We start from the raw sequence: 18430 nt of genomic DNA on the forward strand, positions 1-18430 counted from the left end.
TAAAGTTCACACAAATAATACATTTTGTTAGTCTAAACTGAGTTATTTTTTACAGTAGAATTATAATTAAAATATGTATCATTGTAATCAAGGGTATCATTCTATGTGATTCCCTATAATGTCCAGCAGGCATAGGCACAATAACTTCAAACATTCCATTATGTAAATATTGCTTATTAGTTTCTTTCTAATTACAAACTGTTCCCTAATAAAAGTGGAAGGACTCTGTAACTTACATAGTTGTCATCTATTTTGAAATAGTTTATAAAAGGAAATATACACACAAATTAGTATGTATTTTTATACTCTGTATGTATGTATCATTTTTATGTATAATTATCAAATAAGAGTAGCATTAGCTATGAGATTAATAATGAGTGTAATAAAAAATACCAAAAAGTTTATAATTAGCTATCTACATGTTCTTCTCTAATAGTACTGGGATTATAAAAAGGTAGGAACTACTCATTGTTAAGTTTTTATAATCCCTGCTCTTGGATCAGGTGTGAAACATCATTTATGATTAATATACCTGTTGTCTGCAAGGTACCAGGATTAAACTTTAAAAAACTTTAAAAACTATTCTTTGTAGCTAAAACAAAGGTCATGTTCTCTCTCTCTCCCTTTTTCCTTTCTCTTTCTCTCTGTAAACTGAACATACAATTGTTTATTAATTTTTTTGGGGTTGTGGGGCTTGAACTCAGCAAAAGAATACTGTACTCTTTGTGTTCAAAGCTAGCGCTGTACCACTTGAATCATAACACCAATTCCACTTTTTGAGTGATTAAACTCAGATAAGAGTTTCACAAGGACTTTTCTGCCCCAGCTGGCTACGAACCATGATCCTCAGATCTCAGCCTCCTGAGTAGCTAGCATTACAATAGTGAGCTACTGGTAACCAGCAAATAATTGCTTATTTAAAAAAAATTCAGAAAAATCATCATGCTTGCTACTGTTTTCATTTTCTTTGGCTTTAAGGATAAAATAAAACCACATTATTAAACTCACACTCTTCATTTTCAGTTATAATTTTATTATCTTTAGGTAGTTATAAAAAAAGGTTACAATTCAACATTGTCAGTTTATGAGTACAATACATCTTTATTCTCTCCCATCTCTCCCAACCCAGCCTATTCTCTCAAATTGGCTAGTTCAAATTTCATATAAACATTGAATATTATGACTGTGTTCACCTGCCCATCCTCTACCTCCCCCCTTGACATCCTATCCCTTCTGACACCCCAGGAATCAGCTTCCTTATGTTCATTTTTAAACTCACACTGTCATAACACAAATTTCACTATAAAAGAAGTTCAAAATTCAAATATATTTCTGAATACCGGTAACAATGACAGCTCAAGGGAAGCCAGTATATATTTTCATATGCCAAATATTACAAACAGTATCCATGCACCCTAAGTTCTGTATGTCATTAATAAGATTCCAAAGCCACAAGTATTTTCTAGTAAGTGTTTAATTCCAAACAGCAGCCTTAAATAAGTAAGATAAATATGTATCATTATGGTTGTCATGAAATTGGAGATGTCAATCTAGAAGGAATAACTGTTTCCCAAACACTGCCCTGATACTTCCCAAAAGAATTCAGTTGAAGCTGGGCACCCTTGGCTCAAGCCTGTCATACTTGCTACTAAGAAGCCTGAGATCTTAGGGTCGGGGTTCAAAGCCAGGCCTGGCAAAAAAGTCCGTGAGACTCTTATCTCCAATAAACCACCAGAAAACCGGAAGTCATGCTGTGGCTCAAGCTACAGAGCACTGGTGTTGAGCTGAAGAGCTGAGGGACAGCGCTCAACCCCAAAAGTATTTAATTGGGCAACAGACTTAATATCCCTCCATCTATTTTTTTTATTTATAAAGTAGAAAGAGCATTTTTGTTTTGCACAGTTTGCAATTTAATTATGATTTTCTTCATTGAAATTACTGACAACATTCTAGTACAGCAATTAGGATGTAAAATAAAAACACTGCAGGTGGCTCAAGCTTATTGTTCTAGCTATTCAGTAGGGTGAAATCTTAGGATCCTAGTTTGAAGTCAACCTGAACAGACTGCCTGGAAAGCCTGGGGTAACCTTACCTCCAATTAATCAGCAAAAAATCCAGAAGTAGGGGTGTGGTTCAAGTAGCAGAGCACCAGCTAAGCAAGGAAGAGCATGAAGCCTTGAGTTCAAACTCCAGTGTTAGCCAAAAAGAAAAAAGAAAACTAGGGCTAAGCAATCCAGTGGGCTATTACAATTACACAATGTTGATAGCATTGAGACATTGAGGCTTTGTGGGCAAAGATGTTCTCTCTGTTCCCTTTTATCTTGTGTACAATAAAGGCAGTAACACTGAAATTCATAGAGATCCACAGAAGTCGAATCTGCTAAGTAAAATTACTCTGAGAGAAGTGCTATGTTTTTGTAAAGTGTAGTACATATGCAAAAATAATTTTAATATGTTTGAATAAGAAACTTCAAAATTCCTAATTTATTTTTTATAAGTGATGTGAGAAGGATAAATACATCTTTTTTTTTCAATTATTCTCAATCCTTTTCAGTTTCTCCATGGAGACATAATTTCCAGTTACTGATATGTCAAAGAAATGCAGCCATTGATTTGTCTCTGTGAGCAAACACAAATTGCTTCTCTTCTGAGGCACTTTCTCTGCTCCCCTCTGTACTTAGAAAAGTTTAAGCTGCCAGATATTAAGCCTTTAGCATTAGCGTTATAACATTTACAATTTTATATTATTTACTTACAAGTACAAAGTGTGCAATTCAGACAGCTGTTGGAATGTGTATCATAAAACCAAATATCACTAATAAATTGTAAATATGTCAGTAATTAATTTTTACTCCATGAAAATTAGGATTAAAAGAATTATGATATATCTTTTTATACTACATTCATATGTTTGATCACTTAAAGATTTCTAGACACTCCCAGTATAATCTCACAAATTTATTGAAATCCTGGTTAGTACTTCTTATCATCTCTGTTTGTTCATAAAGTAAAGTCTGTTTCATAACTTCCTTCCTTCAGCCTGCCTGATGTCTTGCCTTCTTTCCTTCTCTCTCACCTTCACACTTCATATCTACCTTCAGCCTGTCAGCCTGCTTCTCCTGCTTGCCGCTTACCTTGCTTACCTACCTTGTTTGTCACACCTATCTTCTCTCTATATTCCATATTTCCGTTGGTGGGAATTTGCTCTATCAGTATATTTCTTTGGCTTACTACTGACTTCTTCTAGTTAGAAACATAGGTAGAAGCACAAACAGGAAAAGGGAGACAGGAGATACCTTCAGGTGACAGAAGACAGAATATTTTTAACAGAACAACACAGGAGAGGGGACGACACAGACAAGATGATAGTGTTCACCTGCGGTATGGCCTTTGTCCAAAGCAGCATCGTCTGTGGATCCAGAACACCAGAATGGTGTCTCTGGTTGCAGCTTTGTAGAACCCCACCACAGAAACCATTATAAACAATGTCTCTTCCCCAGAGGAGAAAACAAACCATCTATCCCTGCCTGACATTATTCCAGTCTTCATCCTGATCCAGTTCTTTCTCCGTGTCTTCTCTTTTCTGCTTCACTTGGTTACATACAATCTTTAATATGTTCCCTTTCTTTGAAATGTGTAAGTGTATTGTTGCTTATTTTACTCTATTTGCTTGATTGCCTTATCTATTATCTATGTATTATCTATTATATCTGCCTCCTTATCAACATATTATTTCATGTACATTGAAAACCACAATATGGAGACTATTTTGTAAGCAATGATGTCCATGAAACATATTGCAAGTAAATTAAAATGCCAACAGATATTCACTCAACTGTATTAACAATATAGGTGAACAATAGTTTCACTGGACAAGCTAGTATAATTTTACAGGGTAATGTTGCAGCAAAAAAGTTAATTTTTGAGCCTGCGATTAATTATCTATTAATAATTGCCTAGAATGGTGATTACTGTGTCTGTAGAGGGAATTCTAAATACTTTTGCTATCTTTTTCCCTACAAAAGTTTCTTCAAACTTACTGTGTACAAAGTTAGGAAAGTGGTTTTCTGATCACGCTTGCCTCAAAGGTTTTTTTAAATTTTATTTTGACAGTTTCATCATTAAAAATTTCTAATGTTTTGATCACTGATGAAGCAGAATCTGTGTCACTCATATTTCTTTCAGAGATCACTTGCACAGACATTGCTTACAAATTTACTAAGGTTTTGACTATTTAAATTTCCAACCTTCTTTCCATAGTGTATATTAACCATTACTTTATAAAATGGTGACTATTTCTTTAAATTACGTACCACTTTCTTGTATTGCTAGAAACATTTGTACTGAAATATAAAAGGTATCTGAACAATTGATTTTACTTTATTTTATTTTTGTATGTGTTGGGGTACTGGACTGGGACTTTGATCTCAAGTCCATCAGCTCTCCCTTAGCAGTGGCTCCAAGCTGTTACTCTGCCACTTGACCCTCAGCTCCATTTTAGCCTCTTTTTGTTGGATGATTAGAGATAAGAATCTTGATTTTTGTCTTCACAGACTGACTTTAAAAAGGGATCCTCAGATCCCACCCTACTGCTTATTTAGGATTACAGGGGTAAGCCTTCAGTGTCCAGTTACTTTTAACAAATATTTTAAACTATATTCCGTATTTACATTCATCCTGCTTCTCTGATGATTTTTGTACATTCATGTGTAAATTTGTGTATAGAAATCAACATTTTCTTCTGATTAGCACCAATACCACCATTATTTTACTAAAGTTTGATGTCAGGAGCTCATGTCTGGTAAATTTGGTTTCTTAAATTCCACATCAAATTCTGCTGACGCTACCTCTGAAGTGTTTCCATAATTGACCTATATCTCCTATATATCCACTGCTATATATATCCCATATATAGCATATCCCATATATAGCATATAGATATATCCCATATGTCCTATATATCCACCTATATATCCACTGCTATCTTTTTAATCTCCAGAAATAACATTATAGGCTTTAGACTGGTTATTTCCAGATCTATTCTAGCTCCTTCATTCTATTATGCACAGCCAAATTTATATTATTATTATTATTATTTTGTCAGCTATCAGCCTTGAAATCTGGGCCTGGGTACTGTCCCTGAGGCTTTCTTGTTCAAGGAGAGTACTCTACCACTTGAGTCACAGAGCCACTTCCAGTTTTTTGAGTTGGAAAATAAGAGTCTCACCAGGATTTTGCTGCCCAGCTAGCTTTGAACCATGATCTTCAAATATCAGCCTCCTGAGTAGTTGGGATTAAGGCATGAATTGACTGCACCGGGCTAGGACTGATTACCTTTATACTATAAATGGAGCTGAGTTTGAATGGCTCACACTTGTAATCCTAGCTATTTATGAGGGTGAGCTGAGGATTACCGTCAAAGCCAGCGTGGGAAGGAAAGTCCATGAGATACTTATCTCCAATAAACCACCAGAAAACCGGAAGTGGTACTGTGGGTCAACTGGTAGAGCATTCACCTTGAGCTGAAGAGCTCAGGGACAGGGCCCAGGCCTAGAGTTTAAGCCCCACACTGACTATATACATATATCTATATCTATATGATATAGATATAGATATAGGTATATATAGATGTATACCTATATCAATATCTATATCCATATGAAATGAGCCACTTTTGGAAAAATCAGGCACTATTGTTTGGGAGTGGTTTAAGTTTTCCCCAAGGATTAAGGACACCAATGAGTGGGTGGAACCTCTGAGAAATGGGACCTCATGGGAGGTCCTAGGTCACTGAGGGTGTGTCCTTGGAATAGTCTTTGTAGACCTTCACCCCCCATACTCCTACAGCCACCTCTGTCATTTTCTCCACCTTGTGCCATGAAATACCTTCCAGAACTGATCTGGTGCAGAGGCAATAGTACCTAAAACTCCAAATGTGTGAGCTAAATAGACTTGCCCTCTCTATAAAATTAAATGTCTCCAGCATTTTGATGTCATGACACAAAGATGACTAGTTTAGTTGTGGAGCTTCTCCCTGCTTAGGTAGCACTAAAATATAGCAAAGCTTTGTCAGAAATCCAATCTCAGCCTTGCCTTATGATCCATTTTACAGCCAGGAGCCGGTGGCTCATGCCTGTAATCCTAGCTGCACAGGAAGCTTCGATCTGAGGATCACAGTTCAAAGCAGCCTGGGCAAGAAAGTCTGTGTGACTCTTCTCTCCAATAAACCACTAGAAAGCAAGAAGTGGCGCTGTGGCTCAAGCGGTAGAGTGCTTGCCTTGAGCTGAAGGGTGCAGAGACAGCACTTAGGCCCAGAGTTCAAGCCCCACAACTGACAAAAAAAATCACAAAGATGCATGTTACATACTTTTGCCTATACCCGCTCAATTTCTAACCACTCCCTTCACATTACACTATACATATTAGGAAAAAGAGAAGGAAAAATACTCTAGTAGTTTAAAGAATATTTACCCGTAAGAAAGCAAGTCATCTTCAATCTTACAGATTTTTCTCTAGTTGGCCTTTTTTTTCCATTAATGGCAGCACAGTTCAAAGGCTCTTATCCAAACATAACTCTCCTCTCTGCAAGTCATATTGTATCATAATGTTCTGTAGAATTGTTTTCCACTTGAAAGCATTTTTGATTGTCTTTACGCCCTAGCTCGTATTTAAATTTCATGACAGCATTGACCTCATCTGTTTGTTTTCCTTTATAGACTTCCAATGTTTAAAGTATTTCTTGGCTCATGAGAAGAATTGTTGAATAAATTAAATGATGACTGAAAAAAAATAACAGTTCCATTACGTTATGGACTTTCATTTCAAGTCTTAGTTTTGACACTTACTACTTAAACAAGTTTTAGTCAAACCACTTAACCAGCCTGGAATTACATTCATGCTTTATTAATAGAGAGATTTCTTAAGAACATTTTATTGGGTGAGGGGCTTAGGGGAATCTTAATATTTGAACTCAGGGCCTCGCACATGCTAGGCAATAGCTGTAGAGCTAAGCCATGACTCCAGCCCTTTTCTGTGCTGGCTATTTTTTTTTGGGGGGGGGGTCTTTCGTGGGGCCTGAACTCTGGGCTTGGGCGCTGTCCCTCAGCTCTTCAGCTCAAGGCTAGTGCTCTACCACTTGAGCCACAATGCCATTTCTGGGTTTTTTCTTTTTACTTATGTGGTGCAAGCACTCTACCACTAAGCCAACTTCCCAGCCCCATGTGCTGGCTGTTTTTAACAGAGGGACTTGATTCTTGTCTAGACATCTGCTTGGATCACAATTTATGTAGTTTAGGCTACCTGGTATAGCTGGATGATATGTGCTCACCACTGTGCCTAGGTCTTGGTAGAGAAGTGAGACTCTTGAATGTTCCTCGTCACATCTAGCCTCCCACAACAGATATCAAATTTCCTCACAACTTTCTTTTAGTACTTTCTTTTAGTACTAAAATAAGATGATAACTGTCAAAATAATTAGAAAACTACAAAAGTCAATAGGAAAATCGTTATTGGTAGGAAGGAAGGAAGGAAGGAAAAGGGAAGGAGGGTGGGAGGGATGAAGGAAGAAAAGGAGAATGAAAGAATAAGAAAAGAGGGAAGGAAGGAATAAAGAAAAAAGAGAGGGAAAAGAGAGAAGGAAAAGAGGAAGGAAGGAAGAAATGAAGGGAGGAGGAAAGGATAGATGTTAATCAAACTAAAGGAAACAGAATGACAGAGACCTGTGAGGAAATGAGTCCCTAGAAGAATTGTGAAAATATTAGCAAACTAGAGGAGCTCAAAATGAATGGGTAGTTCAATAACAACAGATGTAACAACGTACACCTTCATAGCAATTGAGAGAAAAATAGTGCTGTATGTTACTTTTGTTCTACAGTGTCATGTGAAGTGTAGATGATTTAAAATAATATCTGAAAATTAAGCACGAAGTGCTTTAAGACAGAAAGCATTATTGACCTTCTGCAGAGTTATTTTCTGAAGTCAAGGAGTAATGGGTTGAGTTTTAAGGGAAATATTGAATATAGTATTTCAACATATCAGGAGATGTAAAAAGTTAAGAAACATACCTGTAAGGTCTTTGTAGTGGGTCAGCCAGATCAAAGAAGGACTTTTGAACTACTGAGGTATACTTTTGAGCAGAGGAAATCAATTTTCATTGCATGAGAATTTAAAACCTACATTAAGCTGAACTAAATAACATCTCACTGGGAAAGATGGAAAGAGGCAACACATTTTTAAATATTGAAAATATGAAATAAGTCAAGGTTAGTAAAAAGAAAAGATGAGGGAAGAAGAGAAAGAAGATCATACATAAAAATTAAGGAACCTTATAGCATTGATAAAGAAAGAAAACTAGGGCTCTCCGGGAAGATGGCGGAGGAGAAGCTGGAATCTGAACAAGCTCTCGCATAGAAAGCAGTTTTAGAGTTCCAGTGAACAGTCCTAAGCCAGAGAATCACACCGAGTGTGCCATCACAGGACAGAGAGTTAGATAAGAGAGGGAAAGCCAAGGCAAGAAGACACATCTGAGCGCTAGCCAGCCGCCACCACGGCAGCGGCAGCAGGGTCCTGGTGGAGACTGCAGCTGGGGCCATACCTGAGCACCCACACAGAGAGTCCGTGACGAAGGAGCTAGATGCAGCGGGCAAGCGGATTCTACTCAACACCAACAAGAGCCGACAAGGAGCAGACATCTTCATCCTGCAGTTTGCAGACCAGAGACGACCCAGGTTCCAAGACTCAGCGAGAGTAGAAGCCCGATGGCCTCACTCCTTCTCAGGGAGCAGAGGAGGGAAGGCCACCGCTCCCCCCCCAGCACCGGTGATCTCCATCTTGGATACCGACAAAGCTCGGAGGAGTTGCCAGCTCCAACTCAGGCCTTGGAATAAAAGGAGTCATTTAGCAGTTCACAAGAACTTAACGGCGAAGTGACCTTCCAGACTCAGCTCCATCCAGGGAAAAATCACCCAGCTCAGGTGCCAGCCATTGGAGTGGCTTTCCTCACTGGGTAACCAGAGCCAGAGGCTGCCCCTCCCTCTAGCAGCCTCAACAATTAATTGAAATAAGAAACCCTGAGAATGGCTCCAGGCTGGGCTCCGTGAGTTTTTTTTGTTTTTCACAAGATAGCCCCAGGGAAAAGCTATTGATAGGTGAAAGTCGTCAACTCTACCCAGAACCTAGCCACACCACTGCATCCCCCTCTTTTGTGATTCTCAAAGCAGATCTGCCTCCCATTAAACTAATCTGGGAGGGGGATCTCATAATCTTGGGTAAACAGAGCATTTTTCTGCCTGTTCCAACAAACTGACTTAAGAAACCAATCAAGTCACAGGACCTCAAGCTGACCACAGACACCAACAAGAGGCTGGTTACAGAAAAAAGGGAGATACAGGATTCTTCCCACCCCTCCCTCCAAAAAATCAAAGAACTTTTTTTTTCTTCTTCTTCTTCTTTTTATTTTTTCATTTTTTTTGGTACCTTATATATATAAAATTTTTTTTCCTTTTCTAAAAATTTTATTAATCTTTAATTTTTGACTTTTTTGAAAAAATAATTGTTTTCCAGTAACTTTTTTTCCTCTTATAATTTTTATTTTAGGAATACGTGAATGTGCGTATTCCTTTCTTTTCTTGTCTTCCTTTTCTTTGTCTTTCTTTCTTAACTATCTTTTTGTTTTCTGTCTAGCTCTACTGAACTTCTGATCTTTTTTCTCCCTTTCTTATCCTTTTCACCTATTCCTCTCTTTAGATCTTCTTTAAGTGACTTAACTCTTGTCCTGCACATCCTCAGATAAACCCGTATTTAACTAGTAGACCCTATCCCCCATTGTGTACACACTTAATCCACAAATTTATTACTCAATTCAAAACATCTGAGAATTAAACTCCTTAATAGCAGTACTACCTCTTTATACCTATATAATATTTTAAGCATTTTTTTTAAGTTTTTCATTTCTCCTCTATGTCCCTTCACTTCTCTTAATATACTCACATCCCTCTCTAAATAGATGGTCTTTTAATCTCCATAATAATATTAATTTTTAGATTTCTATTTTTTTCTGGTCTCTTTTAATTTCACTTTTCCTTTCTTCTTTTTCTCTCTCTCTCTACTTGCATCCTACCCAACCTATCTCCTGCATTGGGATTAGGGCATAGTTAACTCTCCCTGTGCCTCCCCACACCAATCTATTCCTATTTTTTACCCACATTTCTCCCTAACCCTAATATTTTCTGTTTTTCCAAATTCTTCTCTGTGGTTCGAAGCCCATTAACATATAGTTGTTTGATGGTGAATAGATGTATCTGTTGAACTAGATTGTATCTGTAGACTATTGACTGTACAAATGCAAACTTTGATTGATGGTTCCCTTAAGATAGTGTTCTAGCACAAAACTGGTGTTATTTCCATCTCAAATGGGCAGAGTAAGCCGGAAAAACAGAAGAAAAATGGCAAATCCAGATATCTCAATTCCCAATCTTGATAATCAGGGGTCAGAACAGATAATGAATAATCCAGAGGAGAGTTCCCAAATAGCTCTACAAACACTGCTGGCAACAATGATAAATGAGAAGTTTGACAACTTACAAAGGACTCTGTATGAGCGTGAAAGGGAGAGAGAGGAGGCATCCCAAAAGGTTATACAGGAATATCATAAGCGTGAGGAGACTACTCAAAAACTGATACAGGATTTGCGTGAACAACTTGAGAATACTCAAAGAGAAAGGGAGGAATGGCGTGAGCAGGCTGAGAATACTCAAAGAGAACTGCAGGAATCCCACGAACAGGAGGAAGGTAACCAAATAGTACTACAGGAATTGAGAGACCAGGTAGAGAACACACAAAGATCAGTAAAGGCATTCATGGAATCCATTAACAAAGAGCTGAAGGAAGTCAGGGAGACCACAAAGGGAATGCTGAATGGAACCCAACAGAAGGAATGGGAGTGCAAAGAAACCATAACCAATCAACTGATATGAGAACAAACACTGAACACCAAATTAAGGAAGTAAAGAAATTCATACAAAACCTAAAACAGAGCTTCAACAAAGAACTTGAAGCCATCAATGCTGACCAATTAGAAGGAAAAGAGATAAAAAGGAAAGTAGAGAGTCTTGACAGCAGGTTAGAACATGCACAAGACCGAATCTCAAGGATTGAAGACAGCCTAGATATTATAGAGAAAGAACATACAACTATCCAAGAGAAGTCCAAGAAATATGATAGATCTATCCAACACCTGAAAGACACCATAAGAAGGCCTAATCTAAGGATAATGGGTGTAGAGGAGCACCTAGAAACAGAAGTTAATGGTCTAGGAAATTTGTTTAACAGGATCCTAGAAGAGAACTTCCCAAACATACAAAAAGATAGGCTTATTCAGATACAAGAAGCTTTTAGAACCCCAAATAGACCAGACCAGAATAGGACATCCCATGGTCACATTATAATCCACACAGGATCAACACAGACCAAGGAAAAGATCCTTAAAGCTGTCAAGGAGAAAAGGATAATCACCTATAAAGGGAAAACAATTAGAATCACCTCAGATTTCTCAGCAGAGACAATCAAAGCAAGAAGAGCCTGGAATGACTTATGCCATGCCGTAATAACAAACAACTATCAACCAAGAATACTGTACCCAGCTAAACTCTCCTTCATAACTGAAGGCCAAATAAAAACCTTCCATAGCAAAGAAAAATTGAAACAATACATCTCCACCAAACCAGCCCTACAAAAAATTCTTAAAGATGTCCTACACAAAGAAAACCAACAGGACCACAATAAAGGCCAAGAAACTGCACCCAAACTGAGAATCCAAGAACCATAGGAAGAACCTAGTTTTTGCAGCCCCCAAGAAGGTGGATAACATGGCAGGAACTCCAAAATACCTCTCAGTCCTATCTCTTAACGTTAACGGACTGAAATCTCCAATCAAGTGACATAGACTGTCTAGTTGGATGAAAAAACAAGACCCTTCTATCTGCTGCCAGCATGAGTCACATCTTGCCTGTAAAAACAAACACATTTTCAATGTTAAAGGCTGGAACAAAATCTACCAAGCAAACGGCCCTCATAAACAGGCGGGAGATGCAATCCTAATATCAGATAAAATAGATTTCAAATTAAAATTCGTGAGAAGATATAAAGAAGGTCGCTACATACTAATTAAAGGATCTCTCCTTCAGGAGGATATTACAATTCTAAATATCTATTCGCCAAACAATGGAGCACCCAAATTTATCAAAGAAACACTACTTTCCTCAAATCCCATATAGATCCAAAGACATTAATTGTTGGGGATTTTAACACACCACTCTCCCCACTAGATAGATCAACTCGGCAAAAACTCACCAGAGAAACCGCAGATCTAAACAGCTGCATAGATGAACTAGACTTAACAGACATCTACCGAACATTTCACCCAGCAGCATCACAATACACGTTTTTCTCAGCAGCACATGGAACGTTTTCTAAAATAGACCACATTTTATGCCACAAAGCAAACTTGTCTAAATTCAGAAACATTGAAGTTATACCTTACATCCTCTCTGACCACAAGGGAATAAAATTAGAACTCAACACCAAAAGCCACCAAAGAAAGTCGGGCATTTCATGGAGGCTGAACAGCACACTGCTGAATCATGAGTGGGTCATGGAAGAGATTAGAAAGGAAATTCAAATGTTCATGCTATTCAACAAAAATGAACACACAAATTACCAGCTCTTCTGGGACACAGCAAAGGCAGTACTCAGAGGCAAGTTTATAGCTCTGAGCTCCTACATCAACAAATTGGAGAGATCTGAAACTAACAATTTAATGACACATCTGAACCTCCTTGATAAAGAGCAGCAAGATAAACCCCAATCCAGTAGACGGAAAGAAATAATCAAAATTACGTCTGAATTCAATGAATTAGAATCAAAAAAAACTATAGAAAGAATCAACAAAACACAGAGTTGGTTCTTCGAAAAACTTAACAAAATTGACAGAACTTTAGCAAATCTTATCAGAAAAAGAAGAGAACACACCCAAATTAATAAAATCAGAGATGAGAATGGAACCATCAACACGGAAAAAACCAAGATTCAGAACATTATAAGTGAATACTTCTCAAAACTTTATGCTAGTAAGTTTGAGAACTTGACAGAAATGGACCTTTTCCTAGCAAATATTGACATGCCAAAACTAAACCAAGATGAATTAAACTATCTTCACAGGCACATATCAAGTACAGAAATAGAAACAGCAATAAGAGACCTCCCAGCTAAGAAAAGTCCAGGACCAGATGGTTTTGCAGCAGAATTTTACAATGCCTTCAAAGCAGAGCTCACACCAATACTCCTCCAAATCTTCAATGAAATTGAAAGAGAAAGCTCACTACCGAACACATTCTATGAAGCCATCATAACCCTCATCCCAAAACCAGGCAAGGACTCATCAAAGAAAGAGAACTATTGACCCATTTCTTTGATGAATATTGATGCAAAATTTCTCAAACAAATTTTGGCCAATCGACTTCAACAATTCATCCAAAAAATAGTACACCACGATCAAACAAGATTCATTTCAGGGATGCAAAGCTGTTTCAATATACGCAAATCAATTAATATTATTCATCACATCAACAGGTGCAAGAATAAGAACCACATGGTTATCTCAATAAATACAGAAAAAGCATTCGACAAGATCCAACACCCCTTCATGATGAAGGTTTTGGAAAAATTAGGAATCCATGGAACATTCCTCAATACAATAAAGGCTGGATATAACAAACCTACAGCCAGCATTATTCTTAATGGTGGAAAAATTAAAGCCATTTCCTCTCAAGTCAGGAACTAGACAAGGATGCCCACTCTCTCCACTTCTCTTCAATCTAGTATTAGAATGCCTAGCTACAGCAATAAGACAAGATGCAGACATAAAGGGGATCCAAATAGGAAAAGAAAAAATAAAACTCTCCCTCTTTGCAGATGACATGATCTTGTATTTAAAAAATCCCTTAGACTCCACTCCCAAATTACTGAAGCTGATTCAAAACTTTGGCAAAGTAGCAGGTTATAAAATTAACCCTCAAAAGTCAATGGCTTTTCTGTATGCCAACAATGAGAAAAGTGTGGCTGAAATTAGGAAAGCAACTCCAATTGTAATAGCCCCACAAAAAACAAAATACCTAGAAATTAACTTTACTAAAGAAGTGAAGGACCTCTATGATGAAAACTTTAAAATCTTGAGAAAGGAAATGAACACAGAACTAAAAAAATGGAAAAGCCTCCTATGCTCCTGGATTGGAAATATGAACATCGTGAAAATGGCAATACCTCCCACGGCTATCTACAAATTCAACGCAATACCTATCAAAATTTCAACCTCATTCTTCAAGGAAATAGAAGAGGCAATCCAAAAATTCATATGGAACAATAAAAGACCCCGAATAGCAAAAACGCTCCTCAATGGAAAGAACACTGCTGGAGGAATAACAATACCAAATTTCCAACTCTACTATAAAGCCATAGTAATCAAAACAGCTTGGTACTGGCATAGGAACAGACCTCAGGACCAATGGAATAGAATTGAAAACCCAGAAATGAACCTACACACCTATAGCCATCTAATCCTCGATAACGGAGCTAAAACAGTAGAATGGAAGAAAGACAGACTCTTCCGTAAATGGTGCTGGCAAAATTGGTTAACTACATGTAGGAAACTAAAGCTAGATGCTTATATATCACCCTGCACCAGAATCAACTCCAAATGAATCAAAGACCTTGAACTCAAAGCAGACACTCTGAAAACATTACAGGGTGGAATAGGAGAAACCCTAGGTCTCCTTGGGTCAGGCCGAAATATTTTGAAGATAGACCGGGAAACACAACAAATCAAAGAAAGGTTGGACAAATGGGATTGCATAAAGTTGCAGAGCTTCTGCAGGGCAAATGACATAGCTAGCGAGATCAATAGAAAGCCCAGGGATTGGGAGAAGATCTTTACTAGCCATACAACGGACAAGGGTCTCACATCTAAAATATACTTGGAACTCAAAAAATTAAACACCCCAACAACAAATCCTCAAAGAAACAACTGCCCAATAAATAAATAAGTGGGCGAAAGACTTAAAGAGACACTTCTCTGAAGAAGAAAGAAGGATGGCCAATAGACACATGAAGAAATGTTCAACATCCCTAGCCATAAAAGAAATGCAAATCAAAACAACACTGAGATATCACCTCACCCCAGTTAGAACGGCAAAAATCAAGAACTCTAATAACAACAGATGTTGGAGGGGATGTGGACAGAAAGGAACGTTACTTCATTGTTGGTGGGAATGTAAACTTGTTCAACCCCTTGGGAATGCAGTATGGAGGTTCCTCAGAAGACTTCACATAGAACTCCCCTATGACCCAGCAATCCCACTTTTGGGCATTTACCCAAATGTTTACAAACAAGACCACACTAAAGCTACCAGCACAACTATGTTTATTGCAGCATTATTTACCATAGCTAAGATATGGAACCAACCCAGATGCCCCTCAGTAGATGAATGGATCAAGAAAATGTGGTATATATACACAATGGAATTCTATGCCTCCATCAGAAAGAATGGCATTGCCCCATTTGTTAGGAAATGGAAAAACTTGGAAAATATTATATTAAGTGAAGTAAGCCAGGCCCAAAGAAACATAGGTCCCATGGTTTCTCTTATTTGCAATTTCTAGTATATGTATGAGTCAAGCGGAAAAGGTCAAATAATATGATGTCAGGAAAATGAACCCTTAGATATGTATTTAAATGTTTTTTTTCTTTCATGCATGTGTTTCCAATGCATTTATAATATTATCTCTTTGGTGCTTTGTATGTCCCTCCTCCACAATATAACTCCTGCTTTCACCATATTTGATGTCAGCATAACTTGTGGAAGATATGGGGAAAAACCAGTTGTTTAAGGATACAGGTGCACCTGTTGCAACAATGAGAAGTATAAGTTGTCATGTCCAAAACGAGCTTTACAATGTCGGTGCGGGGGGGGGGGGGATGGGGGGAGAAGGAGAAGGATTGGGATTGGGGGGGAGGGGACAGGCTCGGAAGGGATGTGAAGGGTAAACCAAAGGAGGAGGCCTCAATGCTTGGTAAGAAGTGTACGCATTATCCTTCCCATGTAATTGTAACCCCTCTGTACACTATGTTCACAAATAAAATAAAAATAAATTTAAATAAGAAAGAAAGAAAAATACAGTAGATAAACTTTAGGCATACAAACACAACTTAGCTATCGTGGTAGGGAGAAGTCAAGAAATCTTCTTGCATAACATAGCATCTTTTTTGATGCAATTAACAAAATAAGACAGTAAACATGATCATCCTTGGATTGCTGAATGTAAAGATTTAGGAGTACTCCTGGGCATTGACCCAAAAGATTAGAAAACCAGGATACAGTAAAGCCTACAGCCACAGCCATGTTCATCTCAGCCCTAGTCACCACAGCTAAGGCATGGAATCATGCCCTTGAATGCATCAAGAAAAATATATGTATGTATATATACATATATACGTATATACGTATATATTTATGTATATATATATATATATATATATATATATATATATATATATATATATATATATATATATATATATATACACACACACACACACCAATGGAGTTTTAGGCATCCATTAGAAAGATTGAGATTGTGCAATTTGTAGAGAAATAGAAAGTCTCAGAAAAAAATTATGTTAAGTGAAGTAAGTCAGGCCCAGACAGACAATAGTTGCATGCTTTCCCTTACAGATGGAAGGTAGATTTAGCTTATATGCCTGTAAGTAAATATATTGGGTAGTATGTAAGTGTATACAGATGTATTGACTGAAACATGGTAGATTCAATAGTACTGAATACTTTTATTTCTTAGAAAGGAAAGTTAAAAGTTCAAAAAATAAAATATCAGAAAGTAGGTACTTGTAAAAGGTGGGGTGAAATAAAGAGGAAAGAGGTAGATGAAGAGAAGAGGGAAAATTAAAAATTAAAAGAAGTGAAGGAATGGTTGGGTAAGAGAGGGATGGATGAGACTGTTAAAAACGTTGACATTGATCAAGATATATTTTATTCCTAAACTGCTTTGTTAAATGGCAATTCCTTTGTAACACCACTTTAAGATAATCTTAGATAATTTCAGAAAATTATTAAACGAGTTCCTGAAAAATTTTGTATTTTCACACATCATAGAAAACTGGGCCATGGTTGGATAAAATGAAATTGTGAGGCAATCTGATTAAAGGAGAAATCCTGAAGAATTAAACCACTTACTAATTTTTCAGCTATAGAAATATGCACAAGATTATGTATGTAAGAGCATTATAAGTAAGATTATATAACATTTTCATGTCTCTCTTGGATATTTTATGTAAGTAAAATGTTATATGTTATTATCAATAGTATAATTGAGAAACACAAAGTAATTGAAATTCATTAGATCATTAATCTTGGAAAGAGCCCTGTATGTATAGGTATGTTAACTATTGTTTTACACTAGGGACAAAGGCATTGATTAGATAGGTATCTGAGGCCTATTTAAAAGAGAGAAAAAAATGAAGGCTACAAATGGTGATGGCTTTATATTTTACCAGACTTAGCTTAGAAAAAAAATCAAAAGAAGCAGGATTCTTTTTTTATGTTAATCCACTCTGTTTGAGTCAAAAGCTGACATTGTACATAATCCACTCTGTTTGAGTCAAAAGATGACAGTGTACAGACAAGAAAAGGTCTGCTAGATCTGTTGTCCAAAAATACTCAACACAATTTGTCGGGCTTTGCAGTACACATGGCTTGTTACACACCACTGGCCTCCAAACATAAAAGATCCTGATGGATTCCCTAATTAAATACAGTGAGATCAAAGGTCCACCAGTGTCTGTCTGACTGTCTCAAGGTATTCGGGCTCTGAAACCAAATGAAAAGTAGGGAAATGTCAGAAATTCCAAACATTGAGCTTCCACTTCCCTTTCTTCACCCTTACAAAGCAATAACAAAGTCAGGGGCACCTCTGAGGTTGTTCCTCTTTCTTTTGTTCTGTTGGGTAGGTGTCTTGACGTGAATGCTAGGAAATTGAGTTACAGAATATAAACATGCCAGACTGTCATTTGGGCTGGAAAGACTAGGACTAAAAACTGCTCCAATGAATACTTTCCCAGACAGAGAAAGATAGCATGTTTATTCGTCAATAATATATTATTAAGAAAGATGCAAATTAGGCACCGGTGTCTAGCTACTCAGGAGGCTGAGATCTGAGGATCACAGGAAAGTCCTGAGACTCTTTTTTTTTTTTTTTTTTTTTGTCGGTCGTGGGGCCTGAACTCTGGGCCTGGGCGCTATCCCTCAGCTCTTCAGCTCAAGGCAAGCACTCTACCACTTGAGTTACAGTGACACTTCCATGACCT

This window comes from Dipodomys merriami, unplaced genomic scaffold (assembly GCF_024711535.1).
Source record: "Dipodomys merriami isolate MVZ:Mamm:240054 unplaced genomic scaffold, mDipMer1.0.p SCAF_1074, whole genome shotgun sequence".
Taxonomy (NCBI): domain Eukaryota; kingdom Metazoa; phylum Chordata; class Mammalia; order Rodentia; family Heteromyidae; genus Dipodomys; species Dipodomys merriami.